Source organism: Balaenoptera ricei, chromosome 2, assembly GCF_028023285.1.
Source record: "Balaenoptera ricei isolate mBalRic1 chromosome 2, mBalRic1.hap2, whole genome shotgun sequence".
NCBI classification, from domain to species: Eukaryota; Metazoa; Chordata; class Mammalia; order Artiodactyla; family Balaenopteridae; genus Balaenoptera; species Balaenoptera ricei.
This window is the reverse complement of record NC_082640.1, coordinates 107,433,005-107,458,696: the sequence shown is the minus strand read 5'-3', so window position 1 is coordinate 107,458,696 and position 25,692 is coordinate 107,433,005. Positions and strand designations below refer to the sequence as shown.

The following is a 25,692-nucleotide window of genomic DNA, read 5'->3' as shown; positions in this document are numbered from 1 at the left end:
CTCAAAGTAAGAACATTTCAATATTTTTCCCCTAGATTATTTTTTGGTTTTATTACCAACTACGTAGAGATTATATATACATAATCTCTAATAATGTAAAATAAGATATATATATATATTACATAATCTTTAGGACAATTAACTTTGGTTTTACAATTTTTACTGTTTTATATATTAGTCATAAAATCAGCCCACTGTAAGTTCAATAAACTAAATATTTTTTAAATGTACTTCTACATATTTCCTACAGAAGTTCTGCATTCCCTCTCAGGTTTCACAGTGACCTTTGACCCATTTCCATGGGTTTGTAAATGTATGTAGGTGAGTAAAAGCCAGGAAGATAAAATACAAAATGAAGCTTGCCATCTGAATTCTTTCACAAAAGTCACTTTCCTTTCAGAAAATTTGTTCATTTAGGTCTGCTTATTTCTATAATAAGTCACCTCCTCAATTTGCCTGTAATATTTTAAGTACATGAAAAGTTGCGTGGGATCTTCAGATAAAGACTTATGCTCACTTTAATATACTGTCAAAAATGATTTCTAAATATTTCAGAAAGTTTTTAACTGCTAAAAGGCAAAAGTTTGCCATTTGCTAGAAAATTATCAAAACTCTTTTAGCTTATTTGGAGCAGGCATTAAAGTTATTGATTTGGGAGAAAAAAAAGAAAGAGCTAAAGTATTTTTAAGTGAAGCATCACATAAGTGCAAGAACGCATTATAGGAACAAGCATAAGAAATGACATTCTGTGCTGCACACATTTAGGTATAAAGGAAAATTTTCAGGCTGAAAAAAAGCAGAATGGAACCCTAAACCAGTAAACATATCCCCTACCTCTTAAATTATTACTTTTTTCCTATTGATTGGATTCCTTAAGATAACCCATGAATGTGAAATTAATTTAAAATGAAATGTCAACTCGAGCATAAACCCAACATAAATTTGGCCTCACCTTCACGTTAATAAATTTAGAGTTCAGGTTTGTTTTGTTTTGGGTTGAAAATATTTATTTCATCAACAAACAATTCCAGAGTGCAAACAGTTGTCCTGTTAAGCTGAAGCCAATGTTTATTTTAGCACTGCTAGGATACCTAAGTGTTCTGTAAATGGGAAAATACTGGCTGGAGAAACATTTACACAAAAGATTGTGTCTATTAAGACAATGAAAGTGTTTTAAAATATATCCTTTGGGGTGGGTTTATGATAGTGAGAAATTACCGTTCAATTATATAAAAACATGCAATTTTGAAAAAAATGTATTCTAGGAAGTTGCTTCTTAATCATTTTGATGCTTCACAAAGTTATCCCTGGAAAACTCAAAGATTTCCTCACTTTCCTTAGTTTTCTATTGACAATGGTCTGGAGACTGAAAATGAAGGTATAAAAATATGTATGAATGCATGCAGTCCTAATGTGTGTATACATATGCATAGATACAGGGTGACTATGGGCACTGAAAAATAATTGAATCAGTTAAACTAGTTCCTAACATATTTAGTAGCTTCTCAATAAAAGCAGAATAAATGAATGACCTATTAGAAATGGGGGTAAGGAGATGGACAGACTGCATTTGGTGTGTCGTAACCCATGTTTTTCATGGCCTGGAAAATCCTGAAAAGCACTGTTTCAGGAGAATCCCCAAAGCCCTTTAGATCAGTTGTTTAAAACAAACAAACAAAAAAACGTTTCTAATTGAACAGGGGGATTTACGGTTGATCTGGCTTTATCTCTTGCTCTTTCCAAACTCATACATCTCAGCTTCCTTCTGTCTAGAAGAACATCGAATTCACAATATTAATTGTATCCAAATGATTTAGGGAACACAGGATAAACTTGATCTGAGTTCACAAGAACCACCATTCCTATCATACCTCTCTCTGCCTGTCTCTCTGTATTTATCTTTAGGTTTAGCCACTGTTCTGCAAATGAAACAAAACCATAGTCTACTGCTCCTTATGAAGACATGACAGGTAAACAGGTTTGTTGGATTGAAATGTATCTGAAATGTCACCCAGTCTATAGACAATTATCCAGATGAAAATACATATAAAAAGCTGAACGTGTGCAAATTATATCCATGTATATATATTTGGAGGTGGAGGTGTTTGTTGTACCACAGAGACACTAATAATTAACTTACTAAATTTAGAGACATCATTTTTAATTAAAGTAGTTATTGCTCATCTCTACACATAATCCAGTCATGCAAATCTCATACATTTCCAAGTTTGTCACCAACGGTGACCGATTTTGGATGCAGGTGAATTGTATAGGAGTTGCTGGGATATAAGTCCATTACTTGAAATTTTCCAGAATAATTGAATTATCCATGGGAGATTTCAAATAGAAAAAGAAAATTCTTTATTAAGATACAAATTTATATGAACACAGAGTCCAAAATAATTAGTTTTCTTGATTAAATGAAAGTATCTGTTACTGATAACATGATAGAGGTTGAAAAGAGTCATGTACATTTTCAATAATTGTATTTGACTTAAATTCTGTGAGCTATAGGAAAGAGCAATACGTGCAGACCAGCACCTATCAGTGGTTTTACAGTCTATAGATCCCTTTGTGAATAAAGACAGTTGTGGCTTGATTCATTGCCATGGGTTTATTAATACCAGGTTTCACCTTAGGCGATTGGTTACAAGCCTGTTTAGCAGTTTTTATTCAAGGCAGATTAATACTCCCGACAGAGGGCTCTACTTATTGACGCAGTTTTGTGGCATCTATACAATTAACTTTCCTTCACTGCACATCAGTGGCATGTTAAGTTTTTCTTAACAACCTCTACGGATGCATATAATCTCATCACAATATATGAAGCATGTCCAATAAAAGGAACATTGATGGGTACTTTGGCTCAATATAGCAGCAAGATTTTATAGAGGCTGGACCAAAGGAAGGTGGAATCTGATCATTAAAACACCTCCCTGTTCCTAGGTCCTTTCCCAATAGTACGGCCATGCTAGAAACTACAGATTGCTAAAAAAATAAGATGTGAATGGAGAGGCACAATTTGTTTGCACAGAAAGCATGTTTACATTGTTATCACTAACTGAACCTCAGAATCGACATCCTCTTCACAGGCCAGTTAGCAAGTGCCCCACAGGTGAAGTGTGCTCACCGAAATGTCCCATGAATTTCACTGAGAAAATGTTATGAACCTTTACTTGCTTTGTATGGGTTTTACCTTCCCACAATTTGCTTGTTTGTGTGTGTCCACACACACTCACATGTGTATGCATCTACATGCTGTCTGTTCTACACGTATTTGTATGTCAATATGCTGCACAAGCTAGTATCATGTGGCTATTTCTGTCAGTATGCTAACTAAAATTGCCCTAGCGTACACAAATTCAATTACATTAAACTCTTTGTTAGACTATTTTTAAGTAATTTATTTATAAATCTTATTTGGACTTACAGACTGTTGATTGCATTTTTCAGGTAGATATATGAAAGCTTAGAATGATCTTTCTTTCACTCAACTTTCTGAGCATTTCTGGGCTACATTTCAGTGCATAAATCTGTCTACCAATCTTTTTCTTCTGTAAATGTGTATTTCAACCTCAGTGACCCTAAAAACCTGGCAGTATTTGGGTTTTAAAAGGCATTAAATCACATAAACAGAAAAAAGGCAGATTCCTTCTGGAGGAGGAAGAGGGCAGACAAGAGGACACAGGTCAAAATGTTGATGATGGGGCTTCCCTGGTGGCGCAGTGGTTGAGAATCTGCCTGCCAATGCAGGGGACACGGGTTCGAGCCCTGGTCTGGGAGGATCCCACATGCCGCGGAGCAACTAGGCCCATGTGCCACAACTGCTGAGCCTGCGCGTCTGGAGCCTGTGCTCCGCAACAAGAGAGGCCGTGATAGTGAGAGGCCCGCGCACCGCGATGAAGAGTGGCCCCCGCTTGCCGCAACTAGAGAAAGCCCTTGCACAGAAACGAAGACCCAACACAGCCATAAATAAATATATTAATTAATTTAAAAAAAAAATGTTGACGATGCTTCACTAGGGCACTAGAGGTGTGGGCGGGAGAATTAAAACTGGACCGGAAGATTTCACTGGGTGAGTCCCGAAGAATCCTTTCCGTCCGAAAACCAGATGGCATTTTATGGCAAAGCTCAGCCAGAACGTGACAATAAGGCCTGAAGAAATGAGGGTGAAAGAATCTTGCTTCTGAGGAAGAAAGATGAACAGAAGAGAGGAGAGGAATAAAGATGACTTTAGGAGGAACTCAGACAGCTTGATGAGTTCAGAACTTTGGCCATCAAGTAAAAATAACAAAAACTACCATTCCTTACAACAACTTACGTGTTAGGAGAGAAACAAGTATCTCCTTTTTACAGATAAGTTCAAAGAGGTTAAGTGACTTGCCCATTTAACCTGGCTAATACAGGGTGTCTTAACTAGACTAACTCGGAATTAGATTCCTAACTTACCCCTCTTTTCAGTACAAATATGTTGCCCTCATATACCTGTAACTTAACACTTGGTACCCCAGATCTCCACTTACTAAAGACTTTTAGGGAAGAGAATACAGGAAAGAACCCAGGGAAAACAAATTTTCCAGAGGCTGGAGTGCAAGGTGGAACTCCTGAAGTCTTTGCATGGTGGAGGTGAAGAGGTCCCTCCAGCAGAGCACCAGGAAGCCTGGTTGAGGATGCGGTAGGTCCATTTTGTCACATCGCTTCAAAAACCACTGTGACCTGCTTCACAGAACTTTTTAAGCCATGCTGCTTTGATATAAGCGTAGTGTAGACCCAGCTACAAGAGACAAAACCACAAGACCATTATCTGAACTTCAAAGCCAGCACAAAAATATAAGTGTAGGTAATCTCTAAAATTGCCAACCTAATTCTCAAATCCCAAACACTTCAAATCCTAAGTGTGGATGCAGCTCCATATCTGAGAAAAGAGGAAGAGATAATGATGTGTGTATGTATGTGCGTGCGTGCGTGTGTGTGTGTGTGTGTGTGTGTGTGTGTGACATAATAATACCAAGATGATTCAGCCACAAGTGGAAAGATAAGTTCTCTCCAAAAGAGGGAAAAACAAGTGACAATTGAGTACAAGGCTTTGCCTAAAGGACGAGACAGAACATCCCAGTACGTCTAAGAATGGGAGACAAAAAGCCACAAATATTGTTGTGCTGTCTTCCATTGTTATCCTGAAGCTAATTCATTTTTACTTGAACCCAATCTGGAATTTTTATTATTTAGACCCAAGAGATTCCAAAGGCTGATGACAGCTCTCAAGCAGTTTTCCTGAACTGTCCAATTGGAAACCCTCTAAAGTTTGGTAACATAAAGCCCAGCTTCAGGGCACTGGTTCCTTCAATGATGGACCCCAACCATTGCTAGCCAACGCCAATCAATGCCAGCCGGGAAAGGCTTAGGGGGCATTTCTCAATGCCTTTCAGGGTGGGGAACAGATTACCTCCTTAGGTCTGCTTAGGTCTTGGATCCAAGGGGCTTTGCTTCCTTACCGGGATCACTGATTTTAACTACAGACCTGAACAGATTGGGATAAAAGGAAACACAACTGCTGCAAAACTCTGGTTCTTTTGAATCATGAAAGTACCTAATTCAGAAACTTTCGGGAAATAAGTTCTTTTCTTTTCAAGAATGAGAATTTCACTTGCACCATGGTCCAACCTGTTATATGAACACAAGTCCACACTAAAGTAACTATTGTCAACATCTAGTGTAATGCTCCGCCAAGTATGAAGTCAGATCAGCTTCCTAATGCCCCCCCAAAATCACGTACCACGGGGCTACCGAGATGAAGTAACACACAGCCCCAGCGGGCACAGATTTCTGCTTTATGTAAATCAGAGCCTGTCATGGCATGCATGATTCACTGCTCAGGGTGTACTCTCCTGTGACGAATGAGTCCCGCTTAATTTGGCAGTGATTATGCGGATTGCTGGCCCTCTAAACCCCTTTGAACTTGTAATTGCTGCTGGTTTAAATAATGAACATTAAGGGGAGTTGGATTTGTAAAACTGTAGATAATTACATCTTTTTTCTCCCCCACCCCCCTTTGTTTTGATGCAAGAGTATATTCACTCTCTCACACACACACACACACACACACACACACACACACACACTTCTAAGGCCACTGATCACTGTATCACGCCAGGCTGTGATCGAAATAAACCACATTCTTGTTCAAGGGTTGGTCAGGGAGGGCAGATCTGAGGTGGGGGAAGAGGAGGAAGTACCAAGGGGAGCATCTGTGAGCTGTGCAGGAGGGAGATCAGAAAGGCCTGGATGCTGTAGGAGAGGAGGAGCAATGGGCCTCATGAATATTCATAGCTAGTCACATCTGTAGCAGGCTTGCTTTCTACCTTTTTTTCCCCCTGTGCAGTGCAACATAGAACACTCGTGCAAACAAAAGGAGGGGATTCTGCAGCTTCATCAGCTCCAGATTTGCTCATGGCGGTGAACTTTCTTTCTCTATGCTTTTCCAATTCTACTTATGGATTTAAATTTTTTAAAGTATATAGCACGAGATGTGTATACCCTTTCCTTCTACCATGAAAGAAAAGCATCCCAGCCCCACAGTCAGGAGTTGGAAGAAATCTCAGTTACATAACACATGGATGACTCCCAAGCCAGTCTTCCTTTCCTCCTTTGCCCTACAATTGGTCAAATCCTCCAGTATCCTTCGATCCAGAGAAAGACTAATTTTGATTTTATTTTGAGAAAAATTAAATGTTATGGATAGGGGACAGGAACCAAAGTTCGCCAAGTCAGCGAGCTGCTACCCTCCCAGAAACAACAAAGAATGAATGATAAATTTAGCAGCCTCGTGTTCAGTTTTCAAACAACGCTACTGAGATCTATAGCTTCACTGCTCCCATGGCAAACTGAGCTGCTCACAGAAAGCTATCTGCTTTTGATTTCACTCTGTTTTCTCCAGTTTTTGTTCTTTTTCCTATTTGCAGTTTTTTTTAACTCTACATTTTCTTTTTCCTGGTGTGAGCCGAATATCAAAGGCCAGTGATATTGGTAAGCCTCTAGCTTGCAAAAGCCACTCAATGGGATGTTATCAGAACCTACATCACACCATGGCAGACAGTGATTAATAGCAACTGTATCAACGGCAGCAACTCCCCCCCCCCCCAAAAAAAAAAAGCCTCTCCAGCAGCTGAAGAGGGGGTCAGTGAAGTAAAAATAAGAAATGTCTGCAAGAACCCAGGGCCCAAAAATGTTCCTGGAGAGGGAGATTACGGTACCCTGGGATTGTGTTTGACGGAAAGAAAAAAGAAATTCTTACTATTACTCATATAATAGAAACCTTTACCTTTAACTAAGTCAGTTATACTTAAAACAGCTACACATTAATTTAAAATGAAATCTGTGTACAACTTTGGAATCATTTTATTGATGTAATGGTGTCCCCCAAAATAACTAGCAGATGGATTTCCACCCCCTCAATGAAACACTGAAACAAATTGCAGAATTGTCAAAATTTTATCGTGAAGGCACACACTCTATAAAAAGGTTGATTTTAAATGAATTGTAAATTTGCTTCATTGCACAATATTTTTCTAAAATTATAACCGGAAAGTATTCTCTGTTTAATTTTTTAGCATATCCTTTCACAAAACACATCTGTTGTGAAGTATTTCTAATTTGTGCTAACTGCTTTTTAACAAACACACAGTTGTCACTATGCCATCTAATGTTATTGGGGCAAAAAAGTACATTCTCCTTCATTCTCTTCGTAATATGAATTTTGAGCTGTTTTCGATGAGGCAGACCAATAGAAAATAACACAATTATCTTAATTCTGGATGTAAGTGACATATAGGAGATTAAAGTAATGAGGAAGGATGGAAATAGAGTCAAACCAGACAAAGACAACATGGCTGGAGGTGGCCAAAACTGGGGAGAAAGAATTAACATATACAGAAAGCTTGCCAGATTAGGTCTAATTATTAGGACGGGAGTAAGAAGACTAAGAAAGAAAAATAGCACTAACTAGAGTATGTCACAAGGTCGGCCAACCATAGAAAGGATGGAAGGTAGGATGCCCTCTTAGCTTTGAAGAGTGAAAACGGAGATTACCTAGTTTAGTCCAACATTATTCCCCATTTATTTTTATCCCACACTCCTCTTATGTGTTTGTGGTTAGTTCTTTCTGGGGAAATGGGATTGTACAGTGTTGAAGACAGAGATGAACCAATGACACCAAGAATTTTGAAATTATTTCACCTTCAAAATAATTTTGAAAATTAAAAAAATATGTTTCCCCCTTAAAGGGCCAACGTAATAAGAACTAACCTTCCCCGGTATTTAATGCAGACCATGTGGTAAATGCTTTGCTCATGCATTATCTTCTTTCTGTATCCTGACAGCCCTGGGAGGAGGAATTATTATTATCCCCATTTGACAAAGGAAGAAACTGAGGCTGTTGAAAGGTTAAATAACTTGCCCAAGGCAACTAAGCTAATGAGACACTGAACCCTTAACCAAGCTTTCAATCTCTCTATGATCACTGAGTATTTTCTTTGTATTTGGAATAAAAAATCTACACACGCAAAAAATCTTGCATGGTAACCTTCATGGACTCATAGAGAGCAACAAAAAACAATTACTGGATCTAGCCTGTATCTAAATGAGTCAAGGGATATTTTTTTCACTTCTTCACAGCTTAGTGCCTTGTATATATGCTTTAGAAGAGAGAAAAATGTGCCTATCTAGCCAATAAAGACTCACATCATCTAATTAGTGTTTTAGCCTTATTATCTTACGCAATTTCAATATAATAGGCTTATAATCTAAATTTTTCAAAGTAGTGTTGATTTTTGCAGAAAACATAAATAATAACCATATATGCAAGTTCTTATTTCATTAACACAACTGAATTGTGAGAATAACATTACACTTGTGTAGACCAATTTTTAGTCTGAGTATAAAAGGCAATACATTATACAACTGGAATTTAGACTTCTTGAAATACCCAAGAATCCACAGGCTTTTCATCCATCCATTCATTAACCAGTAAATCTATTCCCAAAGTTCCCTTATCATGTACCAGTACAACGGAAGAAATTTATGTCATCAAGATGGAAAGATGATTACAATTTGCTTTTAGATATCTCCACCAGTGTCAGGAAGTGAGACATATATAATACAGAACTTCAAATTGTTCTATGCTTCTTTCCTTAAAAATGGGCCAGGGAATGGAGAAGGAAGTCTGGGGTGCTGTGGTCCCATCTGCCATGGTTAAGCAGATTCAGGGTAATGACTATCTCAAGCATCACCCAGCAGGCCAGATCAGATGCTGAGGGTCCCACATTACATAAACTGCAGCTTCAAGCTGAGGGGACCACACCCAGACCACCCCCAGCTATAATTCATGTCCTGGTGTGAGGGGTGGAGGAAGAAGGGAAAGATTAACTCTTGAGTACCACTACTCAGTTCAAGGCACTGAGATAGGCTATTTCACATAGTCTATTTAATCCAGTCCCCCTCCCACCCAGACAATCCTACCCATTTTACAGATGAAGAAATTGGAGATGTTGAAAACTTTGCCCAAAGAAACAGTGCTAGTAAGTGGCCTCTTGTGAATCAAACTGAACTCCTGCCCACAAGTCTTGTCTGTGCTGACACTGGCCCTCCCTGCTTCACCCCTGCCTGTAGGCAGTGGAGGGAGAAGGACTCAAGGGCACCGGGCAAGTGACTATCAAAACTTTACATCTATCTTTTCCACTGCCCCTCTTCTCATTCATCTTGCCCCAGCTGTGTCAATGGAATAAGCGCTCTATCTACAGCACACAAATGACGATTTTACATTAGTATTTGGAAGCAGTATTTTGTTATAGAATCATCACAAATACCACTTATTCAGTTAAACTGCACAGCATCGAGGAGCTTAAAGGACCCTCTAGATGACTCATGGGGATAAACTGAGCGCCCCATAGAGAAAATAAAATCTCAGGTTTGTGCACGTGCCTATGGCACTACCGAGGGTAGGGGGGCAGGCCGGGGAAGACAGCTGCACACGGTGAAGGGCAGGGCCCAACAACAAGTCCTGTCTTAGGTGCTGCCAGGTTCATTCCAATTGCTCACAGCATGGATTTCAGATATATTCCAAACAGAAGTGACAAAACCCAAAACCACAGGAGCAAACACTGGCTTTCAAGTGCTGTGGGAACACAGACATTTGTTTAAGTAACCACTGTTTTAAAATTGCATACATAGTAACACCAAAATAAACAGCTTGCGATGCTGTTTATTTTAAGATACACAATAGTAATGTAAAGTGTGGCGTGCCCCAGATCCGGGGAGCTGGAACATAATTTACAGTTGTAGAGGGCCCTAGGAGGACTCAACCACACGCCAGGACGGGCTACTTCCTGATTAGATAACAGTGAAGGTCAGAACGCATTGCTTTTTGTGCTGCAGAGAGCAAACAAGCCACCACAAAGACCCCGCTCCTCCTGCTTGCTGTGAATTATGAATCGAGTCCTGGGGAGCGTGGGGTTTGCCAAGTCTCAGCTACAAAGCTCGTATTAATCACAGGTCCCGAAGAAGGGTCAGGAGCACAGCCTGACCAACCAGGGAGGGAGCCTGTCTGCCGACCTCAGTTCCCCCAGTCCCTCCCCTCCCTGATCTAAACACCACGAGGAAGGGAAAGAAAGAGGGGGAAAAACATCCTGAAGATACACAAGCTGGTTGGGGCGCCGGAGCATATGTAAAACTGAACTCTAAGGAAAAACCGCTAGATCAAACAAACCTTGAGCCTGACCAAAATAGGAACCCAGTCTGTGGTTTCCTTTAGCGGACGGAGCATTCGTCCCCACACCTTCCTTGCTGTTCTTTCCCTCCTCCGTCCAGGTGCTTCAGGGAAACATTTCAGGAATCGTTGTTTGGGTTTCTCTACTTCAATCTTCCACTGTAACCTAGAGAGCCTTCCAAGCCACGGCCTGCTATCCTCAAGGCATGACTCTTGGCCATCTGGTCCTTTGTTTTGTCTCGACACATCCTAAGTTAACTGGCTCCTTTGCCCTCGCCCTCACCTGCTGTGTCAGGGAGTAAAAATAACTTTGATCTTTTCCACAAACATAACTTCCATATCCTTGACTTTCTGAAACTTGAGTTTGTCCTGAAATATTGTTTCCCTAAAAACTCTCTGCCATGGACTGAACTGTGTTCCTGCAACATTTGTATGTTGAGGTCCTAACCCCGACTGTGACTGGAATTGAAGACTGGGATTTTAGGAGGTAATTTAGGTTAAATGAGGTCAGAAGGGTGGGGTCCTAATCTCGTAGGATTGGTGGCCTTATAAGAAGAGGAAGAGCCCTCTCTCTCTCTCTCTCTCTCTCCACTCCTCCCCCAACCCCACACACACACACTATGGAAAGGCCATGTGAGGACACAGTGAGAAGGCAGCCATTTGCAACCCAAGGAGAGAGCTCTCACCAGATATTCATGCTGCCAGCATCTTGATCTTGGGCTTCAAGGCTCCAGAACTGTGAGAACATAAATTTCTGTCGTTTAAGCCCCCCAGTCTGTGGTACTTGTCATGGCAGCCTGAACTGGCTAAGACTCTCTCCCACTGAAGTAACCCATTTTCCCTCCATATCAGTCCCTCTGGAATCAGGGAAGAGAGGCCAGACTGTTGACTTTCCCCATTTCTCTCTCATTCCCTGCTCCCAGCACCTGACCTAAGACTTTCCACTCACTTTTCTCATGAAGTTCACAGCATTTGCTGCCATTCTTCTCCCCTGCTGTGGAGAATGCTGACCTCTAAGCCATTTTCACCTTCCCCAGTGGCTTCTGTACACACTAGAATGTTCCTCTTCCCCCTACCGCTTGCCTCTACTTTTGAAGGCTTCAGTATATATGACAAAGACCTTTCTAATATTTTGCCTCTCTTCATTCCAATGTCATCCATCTCCGCTTCCCCAGCCCTGGATTTTGTCACGCAGAGATACTGCATTTCCAAGATCGCAGACCTTAAAATGTTCCTTCCCTGCTTCTCTGTTCTCCCTCTTAATCTTCATTTGGACTTGCAGCTGCTCAGTGGGCTTCCTGTGTTCCCAGTGTACTACCACACTTTATTAGCCCTCTACCCAGCATGGCTCTTTATTAAAATAAAATTTATTGTCTTGTAGTATAAATACAATGCACATTTTATAGACAATTTAGAACATATGGATAAGTATAAAGAAGAAAGTTAAAGAAGTCACCCAGATCTCAGTACTCAAAGATAATCACTGTTAACATTTTCATTTGTTCTTCTATGCATATATCCTCAAATATTTTCTTTTCCAAAACTGTAGTCATATCGTGCATACTGCCTTATCTGTTTTACTTCACCTGGTAAGATACTGAGAGATTTTTCCATACCTCAAAGTATTTTTGAGAACATAATTTTTAATGATTATATAATATTCCACAATATTCCATAATGGAATATTAGGGAATATTCAATGTTTTATTATCATAAATAATATTTTTATACACAATTTTGCTTAATTTTTATGTATATTTCTTATTACTTCTTTATCATAAACTTCTAGAAACTAAATTATTGGATTAAAGGATAAGAACACAGTTATAATAGTAATGCATATTACCAGTTTAAATTCCAGAAAGACTAAGCCAATATTTATAGTCATTATTAAGCCAGATATCTCCTTCCACTCTGAACAGTGCTGAACACTAATTTTTTTTAGTTTTTCTTAATTTTATAAAAAAAATTTCTTGCTGATTTAAAAATTAATTTGGTTACTAATTACCTTGAAGATTTTTTCAATGCCTATTGGCCATCTGTATTTCTTCTTTTGTGAATGGATCTATTCACCTGTGCCTTTTTATCTACTGTACTTTTTTTTTTTTAATTTTATTTATTTATTTATTTATGGCTGTGTTGGGTCTTCGCTTCTGTGCGAGGGCTTTCTCTAGTTGTGGCAAGTGGGGGCCACTCTTCATCGCAGTGCGCGGGCCTCTCACTATCGCGGCCTCTCGTTGTGGAGCACAGGCTCCAGATGAGCAGGCTCAGTAATTGTGGCTCACGGGCCCAGCTGCTCCGCGGCATGTGGGATCTTCCCAGACCAGGGCTCGAACCCGTGTCCCCTGCATTGGCAGGCAGATTCTTAACCACTGCGCCACCAGGGAAGCCCCTCTACTGTACTTTTTTCATTATTGATTTGTACACCATATTTATTAAGGACACTAACCCTTTGCCTGTTATATGATGTACATATTTTTGCCAGTTTCATGTTTGCCTTTATTTTGTGGTGTTTTCTTGACATTCAAAAGCTATTAATTTTTATTCTTGTTTTATTAAATCAGTCACCATTTTTCTTTATAATTTCTTCGCTTGTGTGCTCTGAAAGGATTTCACTAAATAAAGGAAAGAGAAATAGTTAAATCTACTTCAAAGAACTCTTAAATGCAGAACTCATTTTGATGTTTTTTTCAAAAATAGTTAAACCACTAACCAAAAACCATTTTTTGAATTACTCTTTTTTTCTCAATTGATTTGAAGTGATGTCCTTAAAATTAATAAATACCGGGCTTCCCTGGTGGTGCAGTGGTTGAGAATCCGCCTGCCAATGCAGGGGACACGGGTTCGAGCCCTGGTCTGGGAAGATCCCACATGCCGCAGAGCAACTGGGCCCGTGAGCCACAACTACTGAGCCTGCGCGTCTGGAGCCTGTGCTCCGCAACAAGAGAGGCCGCGATAGTGAGAGGCCCGCGCACCGCGATGAAGAGTGGCCCCTGCTCGCTGCAACTGGAGAAAGCCCTCGCACAGAAGCGAAGATCCAACGCAGCCATAAATAAATAAATTAATTAATTAAAAAAAATTAATAAATATCTCCATATATTTGGATTAAATTGTGTATTCTTATTTTGTTCAAATGATCATTCTGCCTATTGTGTTAGCCAGTGCCACACCTTGTAGCTTTATAATCTATTTTAATAACACTCAGTGCAAGACCGTCCTCATTTTTCTTTTCCAAAAATATCTTGACGTTTCTTAATTTTTTCATTATTCAGATGAACCATAGAATCCTTTTTCAGTCACAATCCAAGGAAAGACTATCTCGTGGGAATTTTGACTTATTAGTCAGCCATTTAAAGAATTCTCTAAGTAAAACCCTCCCTGTCACACATGCTGTCAATCCCAGGCTTAGATTTTTCCTGTTGTCTCCTTTTGCCCTCTTGCTCCTGGGTTCCTGAGCTCTACCTGGGAAAGGCTGCAATGAGGTGGAGCAGGTCCATTCCAGCCTGGCCCTATGTGCTCGAGGCCACCCTGCTGTGTCTTCCTAATTCGCTCTGGAGCTCTGGATCACACTTTCCACAGTTCCTACTCATCCAGTTAGAGAAGCTCTTTTCTCAAGTCCCTCAGCTTTCTTCCTACCCTTTACAAAATGTGTCTGCCTCCTACCCACCTTTCTACCTGTGTTTTGACCTCACCTTCATTGGCTTCCTCTTGAACCTTGGATTATCCATTGTCATTCTCTTCACCCCCTCCCACCCCGCCTCTCCCAACACCTACACCTCAGTTTCTCTCCCCAGGATCCCTTCCCACCGCTGATGCGACACCTGATTCACCTGATCCGCCTCTGCTGATAAACGCTGCCACCCCTACGCACAGTCCCCCGTTCTTCCTTTGTTCCCTTCCAACTTTGCCTGCTCACTCTTCGGTCCCGTGGAATTCAGAGACAGACCACGACTCCCAAGTGCCAAATCCAAAGGCTTATTTTTAGTTAATATCATTGTCCTTGATCTTTCTACAGAATCTACTTCCTCTACTTTGAAACTCCTTCTCTCTTCACATGATCTGATTATGCTCCTACCAATCTGCTTTCTTTATCTCTGTTCATTACCTTCTCTCTTCCTCCCTTTAAATGTAGCTTTTAAAAAGATTCTATCCTCAAATCCCCTCTCTCTGCGCTCTCTTCCTTCCTTACCTTTATACAATGCCATGGTTTCAAGCACTGCTTCTACAAAGATCAGCCCACACTCTGAAACTGCAGTCTCATTTCTAACATCCATAGAGTTTTCTACCCAGGTATCTGGCTTATGTGTCTAAACCTAAGGCCTCAGTATACCTTTCCGAACTTTCCCCCCTATTCTCCCATACATATTCTATGCTTCAGCCAGAGGATTCTGTCTTAAAAGCTGTAGCATCCACAAATCTCTGAATGTAGAATCAAATGTAGCCCGATTTTGGCACCCAGATTGAAACTATCTTCAAAAAAATATAATATTCCCACTAGTCTCTGGCTGCAATAAGATAATTCTGTGTCTCTCACAGGATTGCACCTTCTTTAGAGTGGGCCTATGAGACTGCCATTTTAGAGATGTAAAACTGCTCATCCTCACCAGGATGAAAAGTGGCAAGCTGGTGAACCCATTAATTCTCAGGATGAAAAGTTTATGAATAAAGAACAAAGATGTCCAAACCTCCAAGGAGCTGGTCCCAAAGTTATAATAACACGAGTATGAATAAGCTTATAGTGAGGTTAGTTCGCTATCATCTCGTTCTTTCTCTTAAGTTTGAGTTTATGCAATTTCAAAAGGTACTTTGACTCATGATGCCACTAACACTGCGCCACAGTATGAATGGTGCCCAAGATCTTTTTCCCTTTTCCTTGTATGCATCATGCTAACGGTAGGATTTGATCCTCATTCCAAAACAGACTTAGGTCTAAAGAAACGAGTATAATATTTTTCTTTGAAGAGTGTTTCACCCATATCCAAGTTCAGGTTTCATGGAGCTAAGACAGAGCAAATTAATTATTTCAGTGGATTATACGAAAACATTCATGAAGAACATTTTATACTTGCAGAGCATTCTGCTTTTTTGAAAGGGCTATTTCTAATCTCAGCTAACCCTCAAAACAACAAGATGAGAAAACCAGCACTCAGAAAATTAACTGACTTGCCCAAGATAACTCAGAGGGCAAAAGGCTGACTGAATTGCTCTGAATGCTGCCACCTCTGGTATATTTATACAGTCTTATAAACAGGAGGAATTTCTTTCTCCCTGCCCTCAAATGTTTGTTTGTTTGTTTTTGTAGAGCACAGAGAATTAACAGATTGTCCTCGCTATCTAAAGGTAAGAGAAGCACTGATTCGGTGACGAATTCCAAACATTTCCATTGTCTGCTCCAATCGTGTCGAACCATAGATTCCGGAGAATTTAAGCAGCCCCTTTCTATTTAATTGATTATATATATTTCAAGTAAGCAGGGGGGTATTTGGGATAGACACTGATAAGAGAGTATAAGCATGTACGAACCAAAGAGAACTAAATCACACTTTCCTTTAAACTTGCTCTGGGAAAAAAAAAAAAAAAGTCCAAACTGTTTTGAAAGGATTCCCAGGCTGGTAACAAAGGTCATATTAAAAACTGATGCCTTTCCACATGGTCATATTTGATTATCACTTAAGTGGTTCACCAGCAAACGTAAAAGCATCAGGATTAAGAGATAAGAGGGGTCCTCATCAAAGTGCCTTCAAGTAATCGGTGGGATTTTTCCACATGGGTCTAAATTTATGGTTTCCTAGAAACTAACGCAAAAACTAAACTGAGCTTATAACTGGCTAATAATGATCTCATATGGCCCATGCATTCTTTTCTTACTGCTTTTTTTTTTTAATTCACTGAGAGGCAGGGTTTAAAACAAGTGTAACAACTCATGAGCTGCCTGCAGGTATCTTGAAACACTGAAATGGAACACGTAACTTTTCACATGTCACCAAATTAACAGGGAATAATCCAGCATTCACATATTCTGTTTGATAAAAGCCTTTTTCTTTTTGAAACACTAGTGTAGCACCACCCCCAGTACACTTGGGTTGTTCATTGTTGGCTTATGACAGGGTCACACCAGGTGTCCCAGGGCAAGAAATAAGCCATTTTACAATTGTAGGATGACCAGAGTTACAGGATTACCCTTTTCTAAACTATTAGTAATGGAATCACCAGATATTTCCAAGTCAAAATTAATTCTGGAATACTTGTGAGTGTAGGGGAATGATGCAAAAAGTAAATATGTCTAGCTAGTTATAATCAGATAACTGAAGTATTAAAATTAAGAGCAGCAACAAGATTTGGTGCTGGGATTAACAAGGGTAGATCTCCATTATCTGGCTATGTTAGGCAAATCAAGTATCAGTAAATTGAGGGTCAGGGCGGTTGGAAGAGGGCTGATTAGTGGCTCATGTTAATTTCCTATAATGCTCAGAATAACTAGATAATAGTCTCGTCATTTCTTGTCATCACAGAATTCTGCAATAATAGTCTCTTGAGTTGTAATTTTTCTTTCTGTGGACAATCAAGTCAGAGTTAACAAATATTCATATTATCTATTATAACCAAGAAGCAAAACTATAGTTTAAGAAAAATTATCTGCCATTATATTGTGATTTGACAACTTATCCACTATTAGATAAAAACAACTTAAATTAGTTCTGGCAGATTTGGGACTTGGCAGTTCAAAATATGAATAGCAAATGTAAAAGCATGAAAATGGCATTACTATTATGTGTTAAGAGGATAATACACCTTTAAAGGGTGCCAGTGATTACTCTGCATACTGTAAACAACTGCTGCCAATCAACTGAGAAAGTGGTATGCAGCACGTCAATGTAACATGGCAAATTCCATTCAACCAACCTAAGGCTTCCTACCCAAGTCACTATTCCTTAATGGGAGCAGTGGGGCTGGATATCATCTTTGCACATCATAATCTGTTTCAAATTGCAAAAGCAGACTACAGCACAAAGAAGACAGGGCACCTCCAGGAGTCCTCTGAAATCTGTGCAGTAACAGTCTCTAAAATCAAAATGAATCCTGAATGTTAAGGGTCACTTTATGACCCTATTCTGCAGCAAAGCTGAGGGACAGCGAGTGTTCTCATAACCTAGTCAAACTGGACTTTAATTCCCCACAACTCCACCTCTCCACAGAATACACTTGCAAACTGTAGTCATGTGGAATGAAGAAATGGAAATTTTCTCTATGATCTGAATGAATATTCACGGGTTTCACTAAACAGCATTTAATGGCACTCTATTCTTGGAGTTTTTAAATAGCTGAATATTCAGATATGCACACGCCTTCTATTTTCTTTTATTCAAGGGTCCTCAATTCTCCATCTCCTTGAATTCCTTAACGTATTTTTAAACAATTAGAGTGATATTTTATGAAACTGGGTGCTAAACTTTGAGCTAATAATTATTTTAGTTTCTTTTTGATGGTAATTTAATAAGCATTTCATTCTTCAGTCTTCTCCCTCAGTTACTTATTTTTTAAAATATGTCTGTCAGCTCGTAGCTCATAATCTGGGACTTAATTTTCTAAGTCTATCTCAGATGAGATCAATGGGATTGTCTGATATACTTTTGAAATGTCCTGACCAGACGTGTTTGCGTAGAGGAGACCATACATCTCATCACCTCCACAAAAGGCCACTGCTGCTGCCACTGTACTGGGGACTTTACCTCAAAGTCATTCAGAATGTGGACAAAGGCTGCTGAGTCCGAAACACAGCAGGCTTTCACATGCAGAACCCCTCATAATCCAATCCTAAATACCAAATTGGGAGTGCGAGTAAAAGGTTATGACACAGCAGCATGCATTTTTTCTTTCCCTCAAGACAGACAAAGTAAATTTAGTTGCAATTTCATGTCTTCTAGAGGAGTTTCTAGGATTCAACATAACATTAAATTTTTGGCCTGTCTCTTTAATTTGAGAAATTGTAAAAACGACGACAGATGGCACACAGAATTGACTTATGTCCTCTATTCTTTACTGAAGAAGGGAGTGCATGGAAACTTTGATAAAGGCAGAAGCTACAGTATGCAGGTCGCTATTAAAATTATCTAGTGGCTCGTTGGATGGCTAGGATCAGAACGTTCAGGCTTTCTTTTTTAGACATTCTTGAAAACCAACACTGTTGTAGGTTGCCAGTGATGATCCCAGCCCCGACGTTCAGTACCCTCCTGCCCCAATAAGAACATGACGGATGTGCCATTAGCTCTGAACCTCGGCAACCTCTGAAATTACCACTCTTCCCACCCCAATCTCCAGCCCCCACCCCTCAAAATCATTATGAAATAGGAAGAACACTCAAGCTTACAGTTAATTGGAAACATTGCAGGAGAAGAGGAATGCTTAGGACAGCATGTCCACGGGAAAATAAATCACCCAGCATTGTTATTTAATGCATTGTGACATCATTTCCTAAAATTAAACAGAGATGACACCAATTCAGCCGATCTCTAGGATAAGGTTCCGTTCAAATAATTCACAGATGTTTTCTCCTGGCAAGCAGGAAAACAATGCGAAGGCTAAGGCTATGGGCGGCCTCACTTTGCTGCATGTTTGCGGGAGGCTCTTTCTGCTGGTGTTTTTCAGCTGTGTGTTCTGCACAGGCATTTCCACACAAGCATGTCTCAGCCCATGAGCCCCACTCGTATTCCGTGCACATCTGTATCCCTGACTATGAGAAAGGCCATCTTTCACTGTGTAAGTAAGGCCAACGTTTTATATTTGGGATTAATTTGGCCCATAGCAAGTAGTATGAATGTAGACAGATCTCAGAATCATGAGGGCACTAATTTCCAAGTAGAAATAACTAACGTCCCTGAAATACTGATTCAATTTACCATTTGAGGCCCTTAAAAAGACGTCTAATGATGGAAATTATCACAGTGTCTCCATGGATACCCTTGTGGAAATGGACAAGTGGAGAAACTGGGGTAGAGAAGAACGAGGCAGGCTGCACTGCGTCTATCACTCGTGGTGACTTCATGAGGTACCAGAGGCCTCAAGCTGCTGGAGTCCCAAGCTCACAACCAAAAACCAAAGTACTCGACTTCGTGCAGCACATTACAGTTTACAAACTGACCACATCATTTGAGCCTCGCAGCAACCCAACCAGCTAAGTAGAGCACATATTTACTCTTTTCATTTTGTAGGTCTGGAAATAGGTTCAGAGGTTGAATAGCTCACCCACGACCACAGAGCTAAAACCCAAGCCTAATTTCACATCCAGTGACCCTTTTTAAAAACCCACACTGTGCTGTCTCTCAGAGAGCCTAGACTCTGGTACTCTGAGGAAGCGGGAGATTCTAAATGCTATTCACGTACTGGAACCCTTATGGGGAAGGGGAGGTTCTCTACCAAAAGGAGGCCCCAGCTGAGGCGTTCCGAACTATTTCACAGCCAGTTTCTTTTCTACCTCCCACCCCCATCCCAGAAGGCTCACCAGGATGCTCTGGCTTTCCATGGGCACCAGGACTCTCTGATGCGATCACCTAGCACCACTGCGCAGTCATCCAACGTTTACATGGCTCTAGAAGGTGGAGGTTAGACTATGTTCTCTCCTGCCGAGGGGCCTTTGGGACTTGTCTGGCAAAGCCAGTCTCTCCATTTCACACAGTCCCAGGAAAGTATGTGGTAATTTTGGTTGCCCAGTTCAACTGGTCAAAGTCTCCTGGTAGCTATTCAACTAGACTATAAGACAAAATTACAGTTACTTTATAGTCGGTACTTATTACAAGAGCCAGGCATGGAGCTGAATGCTTTACGTTGTCTCATTTAATGCCTGCCAACGTTGGTTCTAAAATTACCCCCATTCTACAGATATGGAGTGTTGAGGTCCAGAGACCTCAATGCTCAAGATCAAAAAGCTACTGTGTTGAAGATTCCAGGCCCTGTGCTCTTAACCTTGACACTGTGTTGCCTCATTGAGAAAAGAAACTGTCTCGATCTATACAAGATGAAGAGAACCAGTTAAAAGGCAAAATGGTCTAGTTTCACCCCTCTCTCCTCTCTCTCTCTCTCTCATTCTCTCTTCTGTGTGTTTGTGTGTGTGTGTATATACACATATACAATACAATAAAAAATCTGAGATGACTAGGTTGACTGTCATATGGTCTTGAATTCACTGGAGAAGAAACAAGTTTCTCTACGTAACATGGAGCCGTATTTACTCATTACTTGGGTGCATTGTCTCTGTAGGACAATATACTTTAAAACACATTTTCATTACTCAAAAGAGACCTTTACAAAATCCCATGAACAAACTCTAATAGGCAAGGAGTGAAACTGGTGAACACCTGAGAGGCACGCTTCATTCCACTCGCTTTACCACCAGAGGTATGGAGAGGGGTGAAGCATTTTGCCATGAACAAAGGGCAGAGTTTTTAGAACCTGCATCCAGCAGGCTGCATGATATTATATCACTTTAAAATAAATTTGCTTCTGATTCTGTACACATAGCTTTGAAAGAAGTCCCACATCCACTAAGGGTGAGCTTTATCCCTATGTTTTCAAATAAGAAAATCTTTAGTCAGAAACGGGTATGAGCAAGTGGTGTCTTTGTGTGTGAGCACTTCCTGTTTTCATTCCATGATCAAATATATTCTTTGCAGCACAACTAGGGGAGCTCTTGAAGGTGGCAAGAGAAGTGCCTGAGAAAAGAAGGTGCCTGAGAGCCTAATTGAGCACACTAAGGGCTTCTTGGCGTGGAGGAGTTTTTCATGGTTAAGAATAAACCGTCAACCCGGGTATTATTTCTTGCTGTTTCTTTCTTTAACTATCTTTGAAGTTAAATAAAAACAGTTGTAATGGCAGGCTTACTTTTATGATATCATAATCTCCATGTGTTAGGGAAAAGAATATACTTCCCTAGGATTTCCCTACATTTTTTTGCCATTGGGTACTTTCCAGCGAAAGCACATACATTCCAACAGATTCTTTCTTCCATCTTCACTAGATTTCTTAGTCTGAGAAGCCAGGCAGAGCCGTCCACCAGTAGAAGAGGGGGGTAACAGTAACACACGATGCGTTTGCTAGTTGAATTTCTAAAAAAATATTTACATGGATATATTTCCTTAAAATTATTGTGAGCCTTTAAATATTTATATGAATTCATTTCCTGAAAATTATTGTGACGTTTAAAGGACATTTTCGAAATTGGTAGTTAGAAACTACAAACTAATTATTTAGCTTCAGACTAAGCAAGTTCAAAGTGCTTAACTCAGACTATGGAAATTCCTCAATTCATCAAAGAGTTTGGTTTTTTGAGGCCACTTTGGATTTAAATATTTTCCTCAATATCATCGATTAGCTGTGAGTTTATTACCTTTTCCCGTAAAGCTGGTGGTGCATAGGAATTTGAGAGATTGTTTTAACTGTTACAGTTGTAGTGGAACTTGTTCTTCCAAGAAAACTGAAGGTTAATGATTTTTGTCATATTGAGACTAAGACTTAACAATTGCTACAGTTGGCCTTTGTTGAGGTGGGGTTCTTTTCTCTCTGGGCCTTTTGAGGTATTCAGAATAGGTGACAATAGCTTGCAGTTGAGAACATATGTAGAGAGACCCCTGTGGCTTATTGGGAAAAGTTGCTCCATGCTGGTTGGGTGTTTGGAAAAAAAAAAATACAACCAGAGTTCTTTTATGTTCTGCTAGTTAATGAATGCATGAATGTCAAAATGGGCCAATGGCCCATTCAGGGGGCAAAGCCTCAGCAGCCCCCTTCTTTAAGAACACATCCTGAGATGCAAAATACATTTGCTTAACAAATTAAAATAATGAGATAATTCAATTAGCCTCTTTTTAAAAAAAAGAAAGAAAAAAGGGTACATCAGGGATTATTGTAATACAAGAACAGGTCATACTGCACAAAAGGGAACAAACCAGTTTGAAATAATGTTAAAGAGACTAATAATGAAGGAATGCGCATTGAATCATGCACTTGTAAAGAAATTTACATGAAATAATAATTTAGACTACATCTACTTTCAGTGAGCTAGAGCCAACATTTCACTTTGAAAGTTGAAATTAATTAAATGACAGAAAAATATAGTGGGGCATCTCTATTTCCAAGGACTTCCTCACGCCTGTTAGTGCATGTAAGAAAAGGGGTCTAAATTAACATGTCGTTAGTTAGGGGTCTCTATTCTTGGTTTCTGCGCTCAGAATTATAGCCGAGTAAATCTTTCAGCTCATTAAAGATTGGGAAGTAAAAGTTTTACAGGACCATCTTCATCAAAGTTACTGAACCTCTTCTCTGCAGTTGGGGTGACGTGGGGATGAAGAGGGACGATGTTTTCACAGAGAAAGCCCAGGAGAATTTCCTTACATACAAGGGAGGTGCAGAAAAGGCTGGGGAGGGGAGCAGAGAGACGGACTGAGAGACAAAGCCAGCGGAGAAAGTAATGAAAGGGGCATGATGTGAAAGAAGGTCATGGGGAGGAGAAAAAGAAAGCACTTAATGGAAAATAAAAAGGAAGGGGGGGACTGAGAGGAGAGGATGACCAGGAGGTTGGGGCACAGGGGTGCTCTGACTGTTCTCTGAGTGTAACCAACACACACGAGTGTGGGAAAGGAGACTGCAACATGCAGATCTGTTTGAAAAATAGGGGAATGGAAGGTCCAGAGAACTTGACTTAACTGAGGTTTGGGCAGGACACAGGAAAACTGAACTCGAAATGCTGGTTTTCCGACTCCCCGGCTCAGGCTATTTGAGTCTTCTCTCCCCACTCCAAGGACAGGCATTAATTAAAATTTTCAGTTGGACACAGAATTCTGCACAAAGCCTCATGCACATTTATCTAGATGAAAGCAACCTCGGGGTGGGGAGAAGGTACATAGTACACAGTACCTAGTGTATAGTACAAGGAGCACCCAGGAATCAGCGGCCACACACAATTCCTCGCCCGTGGCCACGGCGCACAGTGGGTTGAATCCAGGACAGGGAGGTGGGAGATAAGGCACCAACAGGGCAAGGCAGGAGGTCCAGCAGGGCTCTGGACACTCCGCGGGAGATTCAAGGCACAGACCTGGGCGGTGAAGGAGAGAGTTGGCCTCAAGAGAGAGGTGCAAAGTAGGTCTTCTCTATTCGGAAAGGTTGGGGGAGCAGGAAAATTTTAAAAACAAGTAAAGCAAACAGCACTTTGCTTCTCCATATTTCCCCCCTTTGACGCTGAGCATTTTGATGGCAGAGGCTGTGAGACTGATATGCAACTGTTAAAGGTGATCGTGATCTTCGCAAAGTCATCATAATGTGGTAGAAAGAGCACGGAGCTGGGGACAAGAAAGGCTTGGGTCCTGGTTGCAGCTGGACCTTGAGCCAATCACTTCCTTTTCTGGGTCTGAGTTTCCTGGTTTTGTAAACAAAGCAGCCAAATTCTCTAAGATCCTGCTGTTCTGTGAAAATACATGGGGATGTTGGCTTGGAAAGCAATCGTTGAAGTCTTGATTTTCAACCGAGGAAGGCCGAGCATGAAGGAAGACAGAGGGAGGAAGCCAGACAGGTGAGCTGCTGGTGGGAGAAGGCGGCGTGCCTGCCATCCACTCGCTCCTACCCTGCCTTTCTTACTTGCTACTCTAACCAAACAAACCTTCAGTTAAAAATGAGAAACCCCTCCCCTCACACTCATTCGACTTCCAAATTAAAAACATTTTACAGGTTAGTAAATCTCCAGCTGAGGTGATGTAGCAAAGAACAGCTGTGAAGTAATTTTGATAATGATGAGAATAATAACCACATGGCAAGGTTCAGGGCTTTGCTGTTGCAGCTTCAGTGCTCCTGAATAGATAAAAGTGATTAAATACTCCTGATTATCCCTGACCAATATGTAATGGATTTACAGCCCTTTCAATTAGTCAGTATTTGCTTAGGACTCATTATTTTGTCTTTGGTTAAGTAATCAGCCCAGAGACTGCATGTTCTGTCTAATTCCTCTGAGTCCAGTCAGTGCAGGGCCCTGACCTTTGAAATGGCCATAGCTGCAAGGCAAGAATAACCACTGCCACGGCAGCCTCGTTGGTTCTCCCAGCTAATCCTGACACCACCGGCCAGATCGATACACCTTAGCTTGCTACTAATGTCCTTACATCAAAATGGCCGATTTAGGAATGTGAATCTATCACGTTGCCCTCCCCACCTCCCCACCGCTGCTCCTGCCCCACCCCTTGCCCTTTGTAGCTCTGCTGCAAGAGCAGATCAGCTGCTACCGCCATAAATAAAAGTGGAACCTTGTGCTGGACCCATGACACTGTAACTAATGTCATTCAGCATGGCAACCCACAAGTTGGATAATCAAAGACCTTCAGCTTTCAATGTGCTACTCTATTTTTAAGCATTAGCCTAAATAGAATGGCCTGAAAACAATCTCATAGCAAGAAACAGCCTCTGACATCTTCACCATTTTCCCAGAATTTCCAAACGAACAGTAAAATATGAGTGCCTAGTTACTCTGTAAAAATATCTTGTAATGTTTTTGTCACGATGGTCTTAGAGTCAATGGTATATATAAAATGATGCAAAAAACCGACTGCAAACAGGAAGATAAACTGTTACTTTAAAAATGTTGCACATAGTTGATCTTTTCCCACAAGTGAACAGGATCGGCTTATAAAATAATGGACTTGAACCGCTAAAAACGAATCTTTAATCTCTACCTTAGAAACAAAGGCGTTATAGCACCTATAACCCTTCTGCGTTTGTCATATAAACATGTGACATGTTTGCAAGCTGCTTCAGCAATTAGAGTTGCCCCTGGTACCATGAGCTTGGACATGCATGTGGCAAAGTGCTTTTTTTTGCCTGCTAGAGGAGATGGCTTTCGTTACGAGTGTAATCGGCAACGTTTATGGATTCATGAGCTCCTTACAGCTGTTTCCCTT

At 40.6% G+C, this 25,692-nt stretch overlaps 1 protein-coding gene across 5 annotated transcripts in view; it reads right to left on the bottom strand.

Annotated features, from left to right (window-relative positions):
* The window catches only part of MEIS2 (Meis homeobox 2), a 199,186-nt gene that overhangs the window by 112,881 nt on the left and 60,613 nt on the right, over positions 1-25,692 (bottom strand). The window lies entirely within an intron of this gene.